The 20,023-nt window shown below is 42.4% G+C and overlaps 1 protein-coding gene across 6 annotated transcripts in view; it reads right to left on the reverse strand.

The window, feature by feature from the left end:
* LOC129700355 (alpha-(1,6)-fucosyltransferase-like) overlaps nucleotides 1–20,023 on the reverse strand; it is a 664,773-nt gene that overhangs the window by 254,099 nt on the left and 390,651 nt on the right. For 5 of the 6 annotated variants that reach the window (XM_055640772.1, XM_055640767.1, XM_055640766.1 and 2 more), the window contains one exon: nucleotides 12,847–12,916. The exons of the other annotated variant lie outside the window; for it this stretch is intronic. The gene's annotated coding sequence lies outside the window, so the exon portion shown is untranslated. The remainder of the gene's footprint in view (nucleotides 1–12,846; nucleotides 12,917–20,023) is intronic. 6 annotated transcript variants of the gene reach the window in all.

Consider the following 20,023-nt stretch of genomic DNA (forward strand, 5'->3'; position numbering starts at 1 on the left):
ACGGTGACATCGGGAGCTCGCGGGTCCCTGGTGGGAGACCGCTTTTTGGAGCTTCCGCAACAGCAACTTGTCCCGCCCGAGTTGCGGGGATGAAAATGACCTGGGGCCTTACATCGCCCGGCGCGGCTTGAATGGACGCGGGACTTGCTAGCGCCTGCCGGGGCTCCAACATCAAGACCCGGAGCGCGGCCTTAATGGCCGCAGGACTTATTTACCATCGCCCGCCGGAGGCCTTGACTCTGACATCGGGAAGAGAATGGGGAGTGCAGGGGAAAGATAAGACTTTACATCCCTTAAAAAATGACTGCAATCACAATAACTTGCACTTGCTAATAGCTTCATATTTTTTTACTGATCAATCCTTCAAGATCCCTTGTCATCCAAGGTTAATCTCACCATTTTAGTCTTTCACACTCACTGAACATGCTGGCCCTGAAATCTTCCTAAATCGATTGTTAGCTGCTGTTTTACCAGCAAGCATCTGCTCTCAATCCGTTTCTCCCCGATGCTACCAAAATCAGCCTTCCCCAAACCAAGACATTAACATAATGACCAACTTATCCTCTTCCATAACCAGCTGGACACTTGCAGAATTATGGTCTCTATTCCAAAAAATATTTTCTCACCGACATTTCCACCAGTTGCCAATGTCAGTTCCTAAATAAGATTGGGCACTACTCCATCTCCAGTAGGACCTTCTGCATACTCTCTCCTAAAACATACTTGGATGCACATAGCAAATTCCACCCCATCTAAGCTCCTTGCACTAAAACAATCTCAGTTAAAATCCTCCATTACTATTATCCTATGGATGTGGTAGGCCAAATGATCTGCTTCCATGCTGATGGCTTGATGAAGGAACTGCAGACGCTAGTTTATACCAAAACTACGTCACAAAATGCTGGAGTAACTCAGCAGGTCAGGCAACATCTATGGATAAAAAGGAATAGGTGGAGTTTGGGGTTGGAACCCTTCTTCAGACTGCTGTTATGTTCTCTCTATTCAATAGTGCAGCTCCTACTTCCCTTTTGCAATCCCCTCAATTCCATCTGAAATTTCCAAACCCTGGAACATTAAACTGCCAGTCCAGCCCTTCCCTCAACCAGGTTTCTGTGATTGCAGTCACATAAAAATTGCAAGTCAGATCTATGCTCTGAGCTCTGATTTACCTGTGAGACTTGTTGCTTTAACATAGGCCTGTCAGCCCTCCCACACTCACTAATCTGCTTCTGTCTGTTCTGCCCAATGAATTTGCTTGATTTATCCTCTGCATCATTCTCCTTATATGCTTCTACTCTGCATTGAGTCTGTCCAAAGCAAGCGTTGTCTGCGGAGGGCGCTCAGCATTGCCAAGGACTGCTCTCACCCCAACCATGGACTGTTTACCCTCCTATCATCCGGGAGGCGCTACAGGTCTCTCTGTTGCCGAACCAGCAGGTCGAGGAACAGCTTCTTCCCGGCGGCTGTCACTCTACTCAACAACGTACCTCGGTGACTGCCAGTCACCCCCCCCCGGACATTTATTATTATTTATTCAAATCATTTGCTATGTCGCTCTTCCAGGGAGATACTAAATGCATTTCGTTGTCTCTGTACTGTACACTGACAATGACAATTAAAATTGAATCTGAATCTGAATCTGCTTTCCACCTCCCTGCAAATTTAGTTTAAACCCTCCAAAATGGCATGACCAAACCTCTCTGCAGGAATATTGGAACACCTTCCTGTTTAGATGCAAGTAACTCAACTTCCTGAGCAGGTCTGACAAACGCCCTATAATCCCAAACATCAAAGTCCCAAAAGACTTCCATCCTGCACCAGCTCTTAGCCGCACATTCATCTGTCCTAGTCTCCTATTTCTACTCTCGCTGACATGTGGCACAGCAAACAGACCTGGTGGCTATCCATTGCCAATTTTTCTGTATTGGTCCTACTGTCAAACTCCCTGAACTCACTTTACAAGACCCAATCTCTTTCCTCCTTTGTAATTAGTACCAATGTGCGCTACAACTTCTGGCTGTTCTCTCTCCTGCTCTCAGAATGGTCTGCACCTGAACGAGATATACACGATATTGGCACAAGGGAGGTAATGCACCATTCTGGATCCATGCTCTCAACCACAGACATGCCTGTCTGTGCCCCCTCATTATAAAATTCTCCACTGCCAATACTCACATCCTCTGCTGTGCGTCACAGCCAATCATGATCGAACCCACGTCTATAGCGCTGTAAGGTGGCAATCATCTTATGGTGAACACACAGCTTAACACATCTTTAAGGCCCATGAGCATCTTGAAAGTAAGCATGCAGGTACAGCAGGCAGTGAAGAAAGCTAATGGCATGATGGCCTTCATAACAAGAGGAGTTGAGTATAAGAGCAAAGAGGTCCTTCTGCAGTTGTACAGGGCCCTGGTGAGTGGTGAGACCACATCTGGCGTATTGTATGCAGCTTTTGTCTCCAAATTTTAGGAAGGCCATTTTTGCTATTGAGGGAGTGCAGTGTAGGTTCACGAGGTTAATTCCCGGGATGGCGGGACTGTCATATGTTGAAATAATGGAGCAACTGGGCGTGAATGCACTGGAATTTAGGATGAGAGGGAATCTAATCTTATTATAATCATATCATATAAGATTATAAAGAGTTTGGACAAGCTAGAAGCAGGAAACATTTTCCCGATGTTGGGGGAGTCCAGAACCAGTGGCCACAGTTTAAGAATATGGGGTAGGCCATTTAGAATGGAGACAAGGAAACACTTTTTCACCCAGAGTTGTGAATCTGTGGAATTCTCTGCCTCAGAAGTCAGTGGAGGCTGATTCTGGATTCTTTCAAGAGAGAGTTAGATAGAGTTCTCAAGGGATATGGTGAGAAGGCAGGAACAGAGTACTGATTGTGGATGATCAGCCTTGATCGCAGTGAATGGCGGTGCTGGCTCGAAGGGCCGAATAGCCTACTCCTGCACCTATTGTCTACACAACATTCACTGTCATGAATAAAGTTTGGTGGCCATGAAGGACTTGGCTCAGTTTTTCACAATGAAGCCAGGGTCAGAAAGTTAAAAGTTAATAACCTATTCTCAGGATTAGTTCAGAGATCCATATTGAAACTCCTTTGCAGCATTGAGGGAGTGCTGCACCGTCAGAAGTCTAGCTATTTGGATGACGCCAAGCCCTACACAGATGAAAGTAAAATATCACAGGGCAATCTTCTGCTCATTGTCCCAGCCAATATTTTTTTCCCCCCAATCTACATCACTAAACAGATTGATTGCAATAACACTCATGCTCGTAGGGCTTTATTTTGAATAAATCACTTGCTGCAATTATAGCAAAACGGCACTTCAAATTTGTTGGAAGTCCCAACACTGTAAAAGGTTTCATATCCATACACTTTATTTTAAATTTCTATTTACTTTGCTTTAATTCATTAGCTTTCTTATCAAGGAGGCTTAAAATGATTATGTGGATTTATTTATAACTGGATGGTGAGGGCTTATCCCTGTCTATTAAATACGAACAGAATCTGCACACTGCTTGCCCAAACATGACTGACTCATCATGTACATTGATATCTACACACTGTACTTGCGAGATTTACAATTAAATGCAATCCACAATTCCAGACCCCTTGACTGAAGCTCAATGAATTCTACCCATATTTTACTGGGTGCAATTTAAAGAGTGTTTTAGTCCACATTGCAAAAGAAGACGACATCAATCATCGCATGTCTGCTCATACAGAGCAGCTTTGTTTATTGAGTCCACAAATTGCAGATGTTGAAAACATTGCACTTGGTGTAATATTAATCTGGGATGAAAGCACACCAGTGTAACTATTATTTGACACATAATGCATGTTGTACCTGGCTGGTGGTGTTAAGCCCCTGTCCCACTTAGGAAACCTGAACGGAAACCTCCGGTGAATTTGTGCCGCACGCAAGGTTTCCGTGAGGTTCCTGGAGGTTTTCGTCACTCTCCCTAATGGTCGAAAGTGGTTTCCGCGTAGTCGAGGCTTTTTCTATGTTCCTGCGATTATTTCAACAAGTTCAAAACCGGCCTCGACTAAAAATAGGTTGCCATTTGGTCGAAGCCAGTGGAGTGGGGTCGCTATTTACTTACAGGCAGGCGAACGCCATCTCCTTCGCTGACCAGCCATTTTGATCGGCTCATTGGAGTTTTGAGCAAATATCCTATAGGATCTTTGGTTTTCAGGACCGAGAAGATCAGCCGGAAGGTAAAATGCCCGCTAACTTTGTTAAACTTCTTAAAACTGTCTCCACCCCTTCTCTCTCCCCTTCTCTGTCCTTCTCTCCCCTTCTCTCTAAAGGACTTACCGTGCTCTGTGGCAGCCGTTTACCTTCCTATTCATCAAACAGACAGCGCTCCTTCACTGTCCCTGGCCCCCACCTTCGCGATGTGTGTGTGTGTGTGTGTGTGTGTGTGTGTGTGTGTGTGCGTGTGTGTGTGTGTGTGTGTGTGTGTGTGTGTGTGTGTGTGTGTGTGTGTGGGCGGTCGGTAGCAAAGATCCTGTAGGATCTATGGTCAGTAGATGCAGCTCACGCTACGGTCGAGGCTTTCCAGGCGAGTGACCAAAACCTCTGGCGCCTCATGGAAACCAGAGGTTTCCATTCAGGTTTCCTAAGTGGGACAGGGGCTTTAGACACTGATGATGCATGTCTGAGACCGAGCTGCTTGAGGAGGTGGTTGAGGCAGGGACTACAGTATAACAACATTTAAAAGACATTTGGACAGATTCCACAGACAGAAAATGTGCGAGGGGTTTGGGGGCAAACACAAGCAGGTGGGACGAGTGTAGATGGGGCATCTTGGTCGACATGGGCAATTGGGCCGAAGGACCTGTTTCCATGCTGCATGACCCTACAATGAGAGCAGCACGGTGGTGCAGCAGTAGACTTGCTGCCTTCGATCCTGACTGCAGGTGCTGTCTGTACTGAGTTTGGACAAATTCCATGTAGAGGAAAGGTTTAGAGGGATTTGGGGCAAACACGACCAGGTGGGATGAGTGTAGATGGGACATCTCGGTCGGCAAGTTTAACTCACAACACTCAAACTGAAGGTTGAGTAGAATTCAGAAGTATCAGCTCTCACATTATTGGAGACAGTACCAAGATGCTTGAAGAGTATCTAAGTGTTTAGTTTAGAGACACTGTGTGGGAACGGGCCATTCCGCCCACCGAGTCCACGCCGACCAGTGATCCCCGCACATTAACACTATTCTACACACACTGGGCACAATTTACTATTTAACCAAGCCAATTAATCTACAAACCTGTAGGAGTGTAGGAGGAAACCCGGAGCTCACAGACAAAAAAAAACACATGCAGGACACGGGGAGAACGTACAAACTCCATACAGACAGCACCCATAGTCAGGATCGAACCCAAGGCTCTGGTGCTGTAAGGCAGCAACTCTACCACAGTGACACTGTGCCACCCAAAGTGGTATTTTTACATGCAACCAATTATCAAGCTCACCAAGTTATATTTAGAGATATAAATATTGGGCACCTTAATTGACTGCATAACATCCCAAATTATTTTAGTCATAGTCATATAGCACAGAAACAGGCCCATTGACCCAATTCATCCATACCCACCAAGATATTCTACCTAAGGAAGTCCCATTTACCCATGTTTTGCCCTTATCCTTCTAAACCTTTCCTATCCGGGTACCTGCTTAAATGCCTTTTAAATGTTGCTATATTACTTGCCACAACTACCTCTGGCAGCTCGTTCCATATGCCCACCACCCTGTGAGTGAAATAGTTGCCTCTTAGGTTCCAATTAAATCTTTCCCAGTAAACCTATGCCCTCTAGTTCATGTTCCCCTATCTTGGGAAAAAGACACTGTGCATTCACCTCATGATTTTATAAGTCTCGAAAAAGATCAACTCTCAGCCTCCTCCATGCAATAAAGTCTAACCCTGTATGGCAGCTAATAAATTATTTTTAAAGGCAATGATCATTGTAACCTATAAAAAGCAGCAGCTAGTTTGCATGAATAACATCCTAAAAATAGAAAATAATTAAATGAGCAGGTGTGACTGGGTTTAACACCTTTTTCTAGAGGCAAGACACTAATAGGCAGTTTCTACTAGGCCTGATAACTTAAAACCAGAAATAAATCTGGCAGCAACACAACTGGTGAAGAAGCAAGTTGATGGTTAATCTCAGTCACCAGTGTCTTGCCATGTTTGCTTTTAAAAAAAAGTTATTTGGTTTTCGGAGAGAATTAATCATTAAGAATGATTTAAATATTTTCACAAAATCCTTTTGGTACTATGTTCCAGCAGCAGAATCTTTGATCCATTAAGTTAATTATACACATAAGAAAATTCTAAGCCCATGTGGATAGAGATTGTTTCACTGAATAGACATTGCTGTGACTGGGCGCTATCCATTAGATAGCATGTACATAAAGGGAATCACAACTTTGAAAATGGGGATCATAATGTGTTTCCAATTCTAACCTAATTAAATCAGCTTGGATCACAGCTACTTTTATTTCACTCGGAACAAAACACTCACCTAATTCTAAAGAGAGCCAAATAAGTGGTCTTATAAGTTCCCCAACAAGGAGAATGTTATTCCTCAAGGTAAGTCCTTTAGATACTATTGAATATGTCAAAACTAAGATTCAGGGCACGGAATGATTGAGTGGTGATTGATCTTTAGTGGGAAACCATAACAGCATGGCCGGACACTATCTGATTATAACATTGAGAAGAAACCCACTTTACACCTTGTGGTAGTGCCAAGTTGTTGTTGCTATAACCCATCCCACAGAACAACTCGTATAAAAGGAAGACCAAACTTGCATTTCTTAAATATTATGGCTGATGATCTGGAAAGTCCACTGTCTACACGAGGAGAATCCTTCAGACGTGTGTGATGCCAGTGTCTCATGACCAGTCACTTCCACGGGCAATGTCGTGGAAAGTGGAGTATGGCCATTGGTTCTGAAGGGAATCACCAGTGTCCAGCCTCTGGGCAGTTTGTATGACCTGGACCAAAGTGCACAAATCAACTACCAGTCATCTTTGACCCATTGCAATTTCCTTCCGTCACAACAAGTGTACAGCAGATGCCATCTCCCTGGCCCTCCACTCATTCCTAGAGCATTGAGATAACAATGGCACTTACAAAAGGCTCCAATTTACTGACAAAATGTAGAAACAAAGAACTGCAGATGTTGGTTTATACCAAAGATAGATGCAAAGTGCTGGAGCAACTCTGCTGGTCAGGCACTCTCTTTGGAGTAAAAGAATGGGTGATGTTTTTCGGGTCTGAACCCTTCTTCAAACTGAGACTGAAATGTTACCCATCCTTTTTTTCTCCAGAGATGCTGCCTGACCCACTGAGCTACTCCAGCATTTTGTGTCTATCCTGTTTGCTGACTGTAGCTCTGCTTTCAACACCACAATCCCAGGTTATTTGCTTCGGTAAAATTGTAAATTGTTTCTTGCGTGTAGGATTGCGATAGCGTACGGGGTGATTGTTGGTCAGCATGTACTCAGTTGGCCAAAGGGCCTGTTTCCACGCTGTATTTCTAAAGTCTAAAGTGTATTTCTAAACATACTTGCTTCAAACAAAACAACCTTACACATGAAACTGTTTTAGGATTCAACAGAGGTTTGTATAACTGAGACAGAATCGCTGGCTGGAAAGAACACAAAGTGAATGCAGTGGAGCTTCTCATGTCAGAGCTACTCGATCGACACTGACAGCTCCTTAAAGGTGACACAGACACTTTGAAACAAAATCTTTGATATATTGAAGATAGAAAACACATTCGATTTATTAACTTTGCTTTCAAAAACATCTATGTACCATATCTGTATTTATTTAAATGTGCTACATTATTAGTAATGCCAATCACTGTTGTAAGACCGGAAATACGCACCGAATGCTTTTCTTAAGGTTTGTTTTAAACACTGTGCTGCTGGATCAGCATGAGTTAAGAAAAGTGATGTCCTATCCAACTGTGATAGTACTGCTAATGTCAAAATGCTACAGATAAAATTCAGTACATTTTTCAGATCAACCTAACACGGGCAACATCAATTATTACCCAATTAAACGGCAATTAAAATAGTCTTTCTAATGTACAAGCACAGAGCAGGGAAAAAGGAAGCATTGTTAAGGAACCCTTAATTCTACAAAAGTTGTCCCAGGCGCCAGAGACACAAGAATATTATATTCACCAAGCCACAGTTATCTTCTAATCAATAATATATTATACAGGTAACTGGAGCATTAACATTTCCTTTATAATAATTTACTTTGACTCCATTCACTTCAACTATGACTTACTCAAGTAAACTGGTACATAGCCCTCAATTACATTCATCTCTGCCAACTAAGTGTGTGAGTGTGAAGTGGATTCTTGGATGTTTCTGGAGCTAGGCAAAGAAACCAACCTAATCCATGCATTCTTCCAGACTTCTTTAATGGCAGCTGTGGCCATCTAATCCACAATGGACATTGATCCAGTCCCAGTTGAATATGGCGGCTGGTTGGCTGGAAGGTTGTTTAGTGAGGCCCTGCAATATTTCCTGAGCCTGCTCTCATGGCTCTTCTTCCAGTGAAAACACTGTACGGCACGGAGACGCAGCGGTCAAGTTGCTGCCTTACAGCGCCAGAGACCCAGGTTCGATCCTGACTAGAGGTGCTGTCAGTACAGAGTTTGTATCTTCTTCCCATGACCAGGTGGGTCAGATATTAGGAAAAATTATAAATTGTTGCAAGTGTGTGTAGGATAGCGCTATTATATGGGAATCGTTGGTCAGTGCGGATTCGATGTGCTGAAGGGCCTGTTTCGGCACTGTATCTTTAAACTAAACTGAAAGAAGTATGGCTGGCCACAACTCAATGACCATCTATAAATTTGCCGATGACACAACTGTGGTTGGCTAAAACACCACCCCCACCCCCCTTTCCCTTCCCCCCCCATCGGCCGATATCCCTTCCTCTCACTTGACATTTCATGTCTCTTCTTTCCTTCACTCACAGCCTTTAGTCTTTGTGGACCCTTCTGACAATCAACCCCCCTCACCTGTATACATCTATCACTTGCCATGCTTTATTCCACCCCCATCTCTCTTCCAGCTTTGTCCCCCACTACAGACAGTCTGAAGAAGGGTCCCAAAATGAAACGCCCCCTATCCATGTTCTTCAGATACTGTAGGTAGGTTGACCTGCCGAGTTACTCCAGCACTTTGTATCTTTGATTCAAGGGGCTGATTGCTGATTTCGGAAAGAGGAAGTCGGGAAGCCACACACCAAACCACAAATCTGTGGGTGGATGGTGGAGAGAGTTAGCAATTTAAATTACTGGGCATTAACGTCTCAGATTATCTGTTCCGAGTCCAGCACATTGATACAATCATGGAGAAGGTCCACCAGCATCTCTCCTTTCTTGGAAGTTTAGAGAGATTCAGTATGTCAGCCAGTAGTCTTACACACATGCACTGTAGAAAGTGGCCCCATAGCTGAAGCGTCCACATCGCGGGGCTGGAAACAGGAAGTATCCTGAGCGAACTCTGCTACTACCATCATCTACTGCGACAAGTGATGGCTTCCAGTGATTGTCGCCAGAAGCTTGCCACCTTTTCAGGATGGACGTAGACAGCGAGGCCAACATTTGTAACAAGATGGACACGAAATGAAGAAGACACGTAGTCGCTGCCTCAAAAAGGCAGTCAAAATCATCAAAGACCCACACCATTCTGGCCACACACTCATTTCACCATTGCCATCAGAAATAAGGTACCTGAAAACTAACATCCAGGTTCAGGAACAGCTTCTTCCCTACAGCCATCAGGCTATTAAACACAACACATGAATAAGCTCTGAACTGCAAAAAACTATTATTATTGCACTATATTTGTTATTTATTGAACTTTTTTTTCCTCTTCCCCCATTATGTACTATGTTTACATATTCACATATTCTGTTGTGCTGCAGCAAGTAAGAATCTCATTGTCCCATCAGGGACATATGACAATAAAACACACTTGACTCTCGAGACTGTAGAAAGTATCTTGACTGGTTGCATCATGCCCTAGTATGGCAATTCCAATGAACAAGAATGCAAGAGGCAGCAGAGAGAGATGGGTTCAGCTCAGGCATGCCTTCCCCTCCATCGGAAGCATCTACATAAGACACTGTCTCAAGAAGGCAGCATCTGTCATCAATGATCTCCATCATCCAGGACATGCATTCCTGTCGCTGCTACCATTGGGCAGAAAGTACAAGAGCCTGAAATCCCACAAGCCTTGATTCAGGAACAACTCTTCCTCCAACTATTAAGTTCAAACTAGCATGCCATAGAAAGCATAATGCCAGAATCCATCACAGTTTGGTTTGGGAACAGCTGTGCCCAAGACCACAAGAAATTGCAGGGACTTGTACAGGTAGCCCAGTTCATTGACAGACCAGTCAAACTCCGGTGACATTCAGCATCAACGGCATCAATCCAATCTGAAACCGATTGTGCGGGATAAAAACTGCAACACTCTGCTTCTGAAGCAGTAATTTAAGACTCCGGTGACGGCTGGTGTCCAAATGGAAATTCAGAACTTTCTGATAGTCGCTTGCTAGCAAATCTATGGCTAGGCTCTGCCATGTGGAGTCTCCAGACAGGTTTCAAAGTCATAACAAATCCTCAGCGTTTATACTGAGGATAACCTTGGATAACCTGCACCAGATTGCATGGTGATGATAGACACAAAGTGCTGGAGTAACTCTGGGGGTCATGCAGCATTTCCAGAGAGAAAGGGTGGATGATGTCTCAGGTCGAGACCCTTCCCGACCCCAAACGTCACCCATCCTTTTTCTCCATAAATGCAGCCTGACCTGCTGATTTACTCCTGCACTTTATGTCTATCCTTGGTATAAACCAGCATCTGCAGCTCCTTTCTACCCACATTACAAGATGTATGGATCTCTCCTTTATGTTTGCATTCTTTTGGTTGTTTAACATGTGGTTTTTCAATTTTTAATTAAAACATTTTTAATAGTTTGTTTATTTATTTTTATTGTATATAGAACGGTTTTGCAGTTTGACAAAGCTAACAGTTGGAAAAACAAGGCTGTGGAGCACAGCCACCCATTAAAAGCATTTCAGTGGTTTTAAGATTGTAGAAGCTTTGTTGACTGGGTCATTTTTAGTATGATTTTCAGTGACCTTCGAGTACATTCTTCATTTTATATTCCAATGTTTTCCCCACAACTGATATCAGGCTTGAATTTTAATTCTCCATCATCAATTCCATATTGTTGGTTTCTATTCTGCTGTGCATTATTATGAGCCTTACGCATGATATTACTGACAACGCTACAATCTACCTGAAGTGCAATAGCGGATAACTAAACAAATACATTCTGGCAACCTTTCTCACAACCATGAAGGAAACAATTCCATGAAAAAAATGTACCTGAACTCTGATGAAACAGTATTCAGTGAAGTACAACTTGCCATCTTTGAATAAGTAGCTTGCAGGTTATCCCTGAGATCAGACACACAGAGGTTTATTTGAGGCACATTAAGATTCAATAGGTAGAGCAGCCAAGTGTCAAAGGAGGATTTAAGTTTTATGAAAAGCAATAAATCAAAGAATTTGCCTCAGTAAAACACTCTCTCGTTTTCTCTGCCGACTATAGCGATTCACAGGACTCTGAATTTCTGCACAACTGGCAGTGCTCCAATGGAGAAATCATCCCAACAGTGATATAGTTTACCAGAAAATTTAAATTACGGTCTTTACTGGGGCACAGTATTCAGAGTAATTACTTGCAAATTGCTGTTGTACAATCTAGGACAATGGTTTGTAATTAAGATGAATAATGTGTTACATACCTGAAACCATTTTCAACAGGGAACCTTTGGTACAATTAGCCAACAGATGTCTGGGAAGAAGAGATGTTCAACACCTACCTCTCTCTCTCTCTCTCTAAACCAACAACGCCATTGCAGTAACGTCACAAATTGTGAGTTTATAGGCTGAGAAAAATCATTTAACATGAAAGTGAGGTGTGTGTGAAAGAGCAGGGCCCCGTGACCAATATCAGAGCAGCCAATGTTGAAATGGTGTCCATGTTAGCATTTAAAAAACAAGTGATTTGTACAGGTGTCAGGGCTTATGGGGAGAAGGCAGGAGAATGGAGGTGAGAGGGAAAGATAGATCAGTCATGATTGAATGGCGGAGTAGACTTGATGGGTCGAATAGCCTAACTCTGCTCCAATAACTTATGAGAATCAGAAAATACTGTATTTGCAGGAAGTCTAAAATTAAAAAAAAAGAAAATGCTGGTGACTCAGCAAGCCAGGCAGTACCGAGAACCTTGTGTAGGAAGGAACTGCAGATGTTGGTTTAAACTGAAGAGACACAAAATGCTGGAGTACCTCAGCGGGCCAGGCAGCATTTCTGGAGAGAAGGCATAGGAGACATTTCAAATTGAGACCCTTCTTCTCAGGGGTAGCCCGCAAACCTCTGCGGGGTCTCGACCCTAAACGTCACCCATTCCTTCTCTCCAGAGATGCTGCCTGTCCCGCCCACTGAGTTACTCCAGCACTTTGTGTCTATCTTTAGCAGCCAGAACCTTGACTGGTTACTTTTCCATTTGTGATATCAAAGTTGCTAGGTTTTTCAAACATTTTATGGTTTTATTTCTTATCAGCATTTTTTTTATTGATAGTTCACTTTCTTTCAATAATATCCAGACATTCAATAACACAATATTACCACAGCTACAAAGTTAGAAATAAACTGGCATTTTTTTGCAGGGTGTAATTAGTAGATTTGAGGGCGAGTTAATGTAAACTTACCTCAACACACAGCCCAAAGAGCAAAACCCAGTTGGAGCATTTCATCCTTCAGTGATGGGTTGTTAAATTCCTAGTGAAGCAAAAATAAACATGAGGCTCTGTTTCATATGTACAATGCCAAATGTACTTACCATTAACATAAAAGTGGCTACGCCTGCTTGCAATTGTTCCTTTAAGAATGTGTTTACAACAGTCACTTGGAAGTGACTTACCTTTGAGGAATATGCAACTTATTTTGAAGTCTGGAGCTCAACAAACCTGGCCTATTACTGTACTCAAGAATATCCAGATAACTATGTGGAAGAATCAAAAACTGTATTTGGTTAGCATTTTCCAAATTCCTATTCCTCAGCAAAACAGAATTAACAGACTATATCATCCATGAAAACTCTGAGCTGAGATGTATAAATGCTTAAGTTGCCAGCAAACGTTTACTGACTAATTAGAAACACATTTTTGTTTAATTAGGTAGAAACTTATCAGCATTTGTCATTGGTGAACTTCTTGCTTATGGTTCAGTGAGAACTAACCCACCCATTTGGTCACAGGCTCCTAAATCAATTAGGAATAAAGCATGAAAAATCCTGGTCTCCATTAATGGGTCCAATAGACTTGATTGCATCAATAAGCCATGCTGTTGGTCAACCTTCTGATTACTGAAAGCAATATATAATACACGTCCCCTGAACTGTTGAATTATCTCTAGTTCATACCGTGGCAACTATGTATCTTTTAAATCCTGTTGCTTGCTCCTCTGCTATGTGAGAGGCAGATGTCAGAAACATCTCAAAGTATGGGACACAAGGATTCAATATCAGATCCTAGTGATGTACACTATGAATGTATTTATTTAATTGGGTTAACATATGAGGAGAGTCTAATGGCTCTGGGCTTGTACTCACTGGAATTCAGAAGGAAGTGAGGGGATCTCATTGAAACCTATCATATAATGAAAGGCCTAGATGGAGTGGATGTGGAAAGGATGTTTCCAGCATTGGGACAGTTTAGGACCAGAGGTGCACAACCTCAGAATAAACACATGTATCTTTAGAATGGCTACATTGAGGAATTTCTTTCTTCAGAGGGTGACGAATCTGTGGAATTCTTTGGCACAGGATGATGGGTAGCCAAATCATTGGTATTTTTAAAGCGGAGATTGATAGATTCTTGATTAATAAGGGTGAAGGCAGGAGTATGGGGTTGAGACGGGGAAAAAAGATCTGCCATGATCGAATGACAAGAGTAGATTCAATGAGCCGAATTCTGTTTGTATGTTTTACGGGGGTATCACCAATTGATGTTGTTTCGCAAAATGGATGCATCAGGGTACTTTGTCAGTTACAACCCATGCCTTGCACACTTCTTCCTCCACTGACATCCCTGGCAACGTCCATCTATATTTTGCCATAAGTCTATGTTGGAACCTGAGCTACCCGAGGCACAAGAAACTTTCCCAATGAAGAAAATGATGAAGCTAAATTTATTGGACAGTTATTAAGTTATACAAGTCTAGCCTGCATAGGTATGTAACTGTTAATTCAGCAAAGGTTTGATTAATGATGTTTGAGTTGGAGTCATGATCAATACCAAAATAGATTAGCAACTCGGCTAGATGCCTGATTCTTCAGTCAAAATGCTGCTGATTCTCTTTCATATAGTACACAGTCATAATGCTTGCACTTAAGGGCACCATTATACTATTAACTTACAGATTTTTAACCAAATCAACAGGTGTATGCCATGCAATTGCTTACATTTGTTTATAAGCTCACAAGGTTATTAATGATAGGAGCAGAATTAGGCCATTTGACCTATCAAGTCTACTCCGCCATTCAATCATGGCTGATTTATCTCTTCCCGTTAACCCCATACTCCTGCCTTCTCCCCATTACAATAGACAATAGGTGCAGGAGTAGGCCATTTGGCCCTTCGAGCCAGCACCGCCATTCAATGTGATCATGGCTGATCATCCCCAATCAGTATCCCATTCCTGCCTTCTCCCCATAGCCCCTGACTCCGCTATCTTACCTCTGACACCTGTACTAATCAAGAATCTCTATCTCTGCCTTAAAAAATATCCATTGATTTGACCTCCACAGCCTAATGTGAAAAAGAATTCCACAGATTTACCACTCTCTGACTAAAGAAATTCCTCCTCATCTCCTTCCTAAGGGAACGTCCTTTAATTCTGAGGCCATGATCTCTGGTCCTAGACTCTCCCACGAGTGGAAACATCCTCTCCACATCCACTCTATCCAAGCTTGGTTTTGACATTTTCATTTAATTTTCAATGGCCCTAATGTTAATATCCAAGTTCTGTTTTATTGTTCAGAACTGTGCCATCAGAAGAAATAATTTTGCTTTACCCTTACAAATCTTTTAAATGTCATATATACCTAAACTATAATCACCCCTTAAATTTCTATTTAATTAATTTATCAACTGGATTATGCTGGTAATCCAAACCAGTCCATCAACAAGATCTACGTTGAAACTTAACCATTTGTTCATAAATATTTAAAACAGACTTCAAAGTTGTCCCTTACTGTGCCAAAGTGATGACAGTAGATGACATTGACTTGCTTTATTTTCAAGAATTGGTCTCAGCGACTCTTACATGAACTGAATTTTGAACCAAAATTGCATTACACTCCCAACTTCCAGTTTGTTCCCAAAATGTACTTGATACAACAAGCCAAGGTCTCTGTGAGTGCAAAATAAAATAATTTTTCAGAGCTTCCTGTTCTATGTGCCTATCTAAAAGCCTCTTAAAAGTCACTATAGTACCTGCTTCTATATGCAATAAAATAATACATATTCCTGTTCTCCAGAGGTGCCGCTGAGTTACTCCAGCATTTTGTGTGTACCTTCGGTGTCCACCAGCACCTGCAGTTACTTCCTACGCAATACATATTCAGCCACTGATATATTGAGGCTTCAGAAGTGTTTGGTAGTAAGAGTATTTTTTAAATTAAATATACAGGAAATATATACAACAAAATTCTGGTAATTCGACAGGCTCAGAACATTGGTGGTGCTGGGCTGGCTGATTCTGCAGAATTTTGGATGTTATTCCTTTTTATAGCCTTGCACAATCTTAATTTACTTGATTGGACAGGGTAGATGCAGGAAAAATGTTCCTGATGTTAGGGGAATCCAGAACCAAGGGTCACAGTTTAAGAATAAGTGGTAGGCCAATTAGGATTGAGATGAGGAAAAACATTTTCACCCAGAGAGTTGTGAATCTGTGGAATTCTCCTCCCCACAAGGCAGTGGAGGCCAATTCACTGGATGTTTTCAAGAGAGAGATTTAGCTCTTAGAGCTAGTGGAATCAAGGGATATTGGGAAAAAGCCAGAACGGGGAACTGATTTTGGATGATCAGCCATGATCATATTGAATGGCGGTGTTGGGTCGAAGGGCCGAATGGCCTACCCCTGCACCTATTTCAATGTTTCTATATTCACATAGCAGTATAATACATTTTCAGTGAACCCTGTAACTCTCAAGGGATTAAGGGAAATAAGGCCCATGTCAAATAAAAAGAAGCGTTGGAAATGGGGTCCAGGCAGGTTTAAAGTTGGAAACAGGGCCCTGGCGAGTTCGAAGGAAGCAAGACAAACATAACCCGATAAAACAAATTTCTAAATCGTCACACAGCAGATTACTGGAGACTTTCTGCAATGCTCTTAGAAAATTAACCCCCATCATCACTTTTCACCTCGTCATGTTTTAGATAGCGTGTAAGTAAAGCTTTTCACTGTATCTCGGTACATGTGACAATAAACTAAACTAACTACATAAATCACACGATTTGCAAGCAGAAGCCAAATGTCAAGAGCTGCAAACCTCTAGTACCAAAGTAGTGTATTCTGAAGGGAAAAGAGGGATGATAACACAGCCAAGACTGTTTGCAAGGTAGAATTGTGCCCTGCGTGAAGAGAATTTTGATTAACTGTTAAAAGCTTTGTATTCATGCTGCAATATTTAATTTCCAATTTCTTGTTAAATTGCTAGCGCCTAATAAAAAATTCTTGCACTATAAATCATCCATTGAATTACAAAAGGCATGCAAAATTGAATCATTTCATTTTTTTAACCAGTTATTTTGCAACTGTGGAAGGACCCCGATGCCTTAATTCACCTTTCCCATCTATTTCTTGCTCAGAAAATTCCCAGCACCAATAATGATTATGTTTTCTTACCTCAAACACAGTCCATAGATCTTTTGACACAATTGTGATGTTAACTCCAGTACCACATACCACTGTGTTTTATCCTAATTGCAGTCTGTCTTTATTCTTCCCCTAGTTATCCATTAACTAATATGTTAATTGTTTTCATTTCTTTAACAGCCTTTCTAATCTTGCTATAGCTGATCAACTTCATAAAGGTAAACATCAACCAATAAAGTTTAACATCCAAGATTAAAGCGATCTGCAGCTCACAATGACAGATTCACGACCTCAGTTCTATTGCATGACAGACCTGGTCTTAAATCAATGAGGTCTGTTATAGAGCAGCAAAGCAGTCTCAGCATGTCATACATATAGATGGAACAGAGAAATACACCTGGAGTTCAAATTCATCAACAAGTGCAGAAATACAAATAAATTCTATTGTGTATCATGTTGAAAACAATAAATATATTACAGCAAGATTCCATTCAATTTTAACTCATGGTCACCTAACTTTCTGAAAGCATCAATTGCAATGTCAAACTAAATGATGGCAAATTAATTGTTTGGTCAAGAGAGCCAGGGAATGAGATTTTTCCTATCACTTTTGTGGGTTGGATCCTCAACCTTCAAAACCACAAGCAAGGATGCACACCAAGGCCGGGTTGCATTCAGCGGGATGACAACACAGAAGAGTGGTGACATTATGAGAACATAATCAGTGGCAAACTTTGCTGCAACTTGCACACTGCCAAGGTGTTGGCATAGACTCTTCTCCTCTTTGCTGTCACTAGATTAAAGCAAATCTAGCAAAGCAAATGTCCAACCCAGCAGCGTAAAGGGATCCCTATCATCACAAGGGCAGCTGTTCCTAAAGGTAATACATCAATAACATGCAACTATAATTAGAAATGGGCAATTCTTGTACTTTAGATCCCAAGAACAAGAATTAAAATTACAGAAGCTACAACCATTAATGGGAAGCAAGAAAAAATGCTGTGGTTGTAGATGGCTAGTGCATGTGCTTTACAGTGGTGAATCATAAGAATCTGCAACATTCAAATTCATATCTGGAGGAAGCAAGATTCAATGAGTCTGCATTTGAAAATTAAGTCCACTGTTGCTTGTTATTGGCTTTTACACATGACTGGTATCATTAGGCCTCTTCTCTTTTGCTCAATGAGATAAATTCTGTTGGTTGTACCTTTGCCAGAGACACTAAGTTCTGTCTCATTGTGGTTTCACTGAAGTGCGTCCTGGTACTGTATGTTGCTGACTGATAAAATACAATTGGACAGTGGTTGAGAGCTGCACACACAAGGACATACTCAAATTTGATTCTGGTTTGTTATGTATTGCTTGCTGTGCAGCCTCTTAATGTAATATTCAGTTTATTGAATCAAACACAAAAGGGTTGACTGTACAGCTGTTCTCTGACTTCAAATTGAGGGGCAGATTCACAGTCATTGTGACACAGATCGTTGAATGTGGCAAGAGATTATACAGCCAGATATAAAATAACAATTTGAAGAATGTTATACTTTATTCAGTCATCTGAGTGCATGACACTTGCAATGTTCAAACCCTGAAATGTTTATCACCTCTATTGAGAGTGCTGGGGCTCAAATGACAATCACTTATCCGAGTTCCAACGGTCATGTTTTGAATAATTCTGATCTTTTAATAAATCCTTGAAGCATTGGGCCAACTTGTCCACACTGACCAACATATCTCATCTACAATAATCCCACCTGCCTGCATTTGGCTCATATCCCTCTAAAATTATCCTATCCATGTGCCTGTTTAAATGTTTCTTAAAAGTTTTAGCAGTCCGGTGTACTTCCGGTGGCACTGGTGCCAGCAGCCTCCACCTACAGCCCGGTATCTTTTTGTTTTTTTGTTTATTTAGTTATGTAAAAGTGTGTTTTTTTGTGTTTTTTTGGTGTCTTTATGTGGGGGAAGAGGGCACGGTGCGGGGGATACCGTCCTTCAGCCGCTTCCTGGTGAGGACGCGACTATTATTCGAGTCGCGTCCTCCACCCCCCCACAGCGGCCTACCTACCTGGATTGGCGCGACCTTTCCTGCCGGGATCGACCGGAGCTCCAGCAGCGGCGGGACAGCGCTGGAACATCGCGGGGCTGGTGATGCCTTACCGGGGGTCGCCGTTTGGAGCCCGGAGTGCTGGACCTGCTGCACCAACATCACGGAGCTGTGGTTTGCAGAGCTCCCAACGCGGGCGGCGCTGACTAATCAACGCGGGGTCCTGTGACTCTGCCCGGCTCGACCTGCGGACTCAGGAGCTGCAGACTCCGGCAGCGGGAGGCGGCTGATCAGGAGGTCCGGGCCGCTGAGGAGGAGGTTGCTCACCGTCGGGGTTCGGCGTCGGCGTTCCACCAGCCCGGCGTGAGGGCCTGAACATCGGGCCACCCGGGGCGGCGACTGCGGGTGCTTGGAAGGCCCCGTCCACGGATGAACACGGAGGGGAGGCTGGCTGGACTATGGTGCCGTCCTCACCTGGGTGCCATTTATGTTATGTTGTGTCGTGGACTTCTGCATTTGTGCTTTTTAAAAAAAAATTAATTCAATTTCAATTTTATTTTTAATATGTTTTATTATTTATTTATTATTTATTTTTATAATTTCTTTGTGATTTTTTTTTTAATGATACTGCCTGTAAGGAAAATTCATTTCGTTGTCTCAAATTGAGACAATGACAATAAATTGAATACAATACAATACAATACAATACAGTCGCAAGAACGACAACTGAGTATTCTAACGATTTTTATTTCGCAAATCACTTCTCAGTTAACAGGTTCTCTCGACACGTCTGGCCACAATGGTGGTCAGCACTGAACTGCCGCGCGAAAGCAAAACCGCGCGAAAACAAGCAGCCCCTCTGGAGTCACGTGACCGCGGGAAAACGCCGGGTTCGATATTTGCGTGCGCCAGCAGGTGCTGCTACAAAGTTGCGTTATTACCTGCCTCAACTACCTCCT

This window comes from Leucoraja erinacea, chromosome 9 (genome assembly GCF_028641065.1).
Source record: "Leucoraja erinacea ecotype New England chromosome 9, Leri_hhj_1, whole genome shotgun sequence".
NCBI classification, from domain to species: Eukaryota; Metazoa; Chordata; class Chondrichthyes; order Rajiformes; family Rajidae; genus Leucoraja; species Leucoraja erinaceus.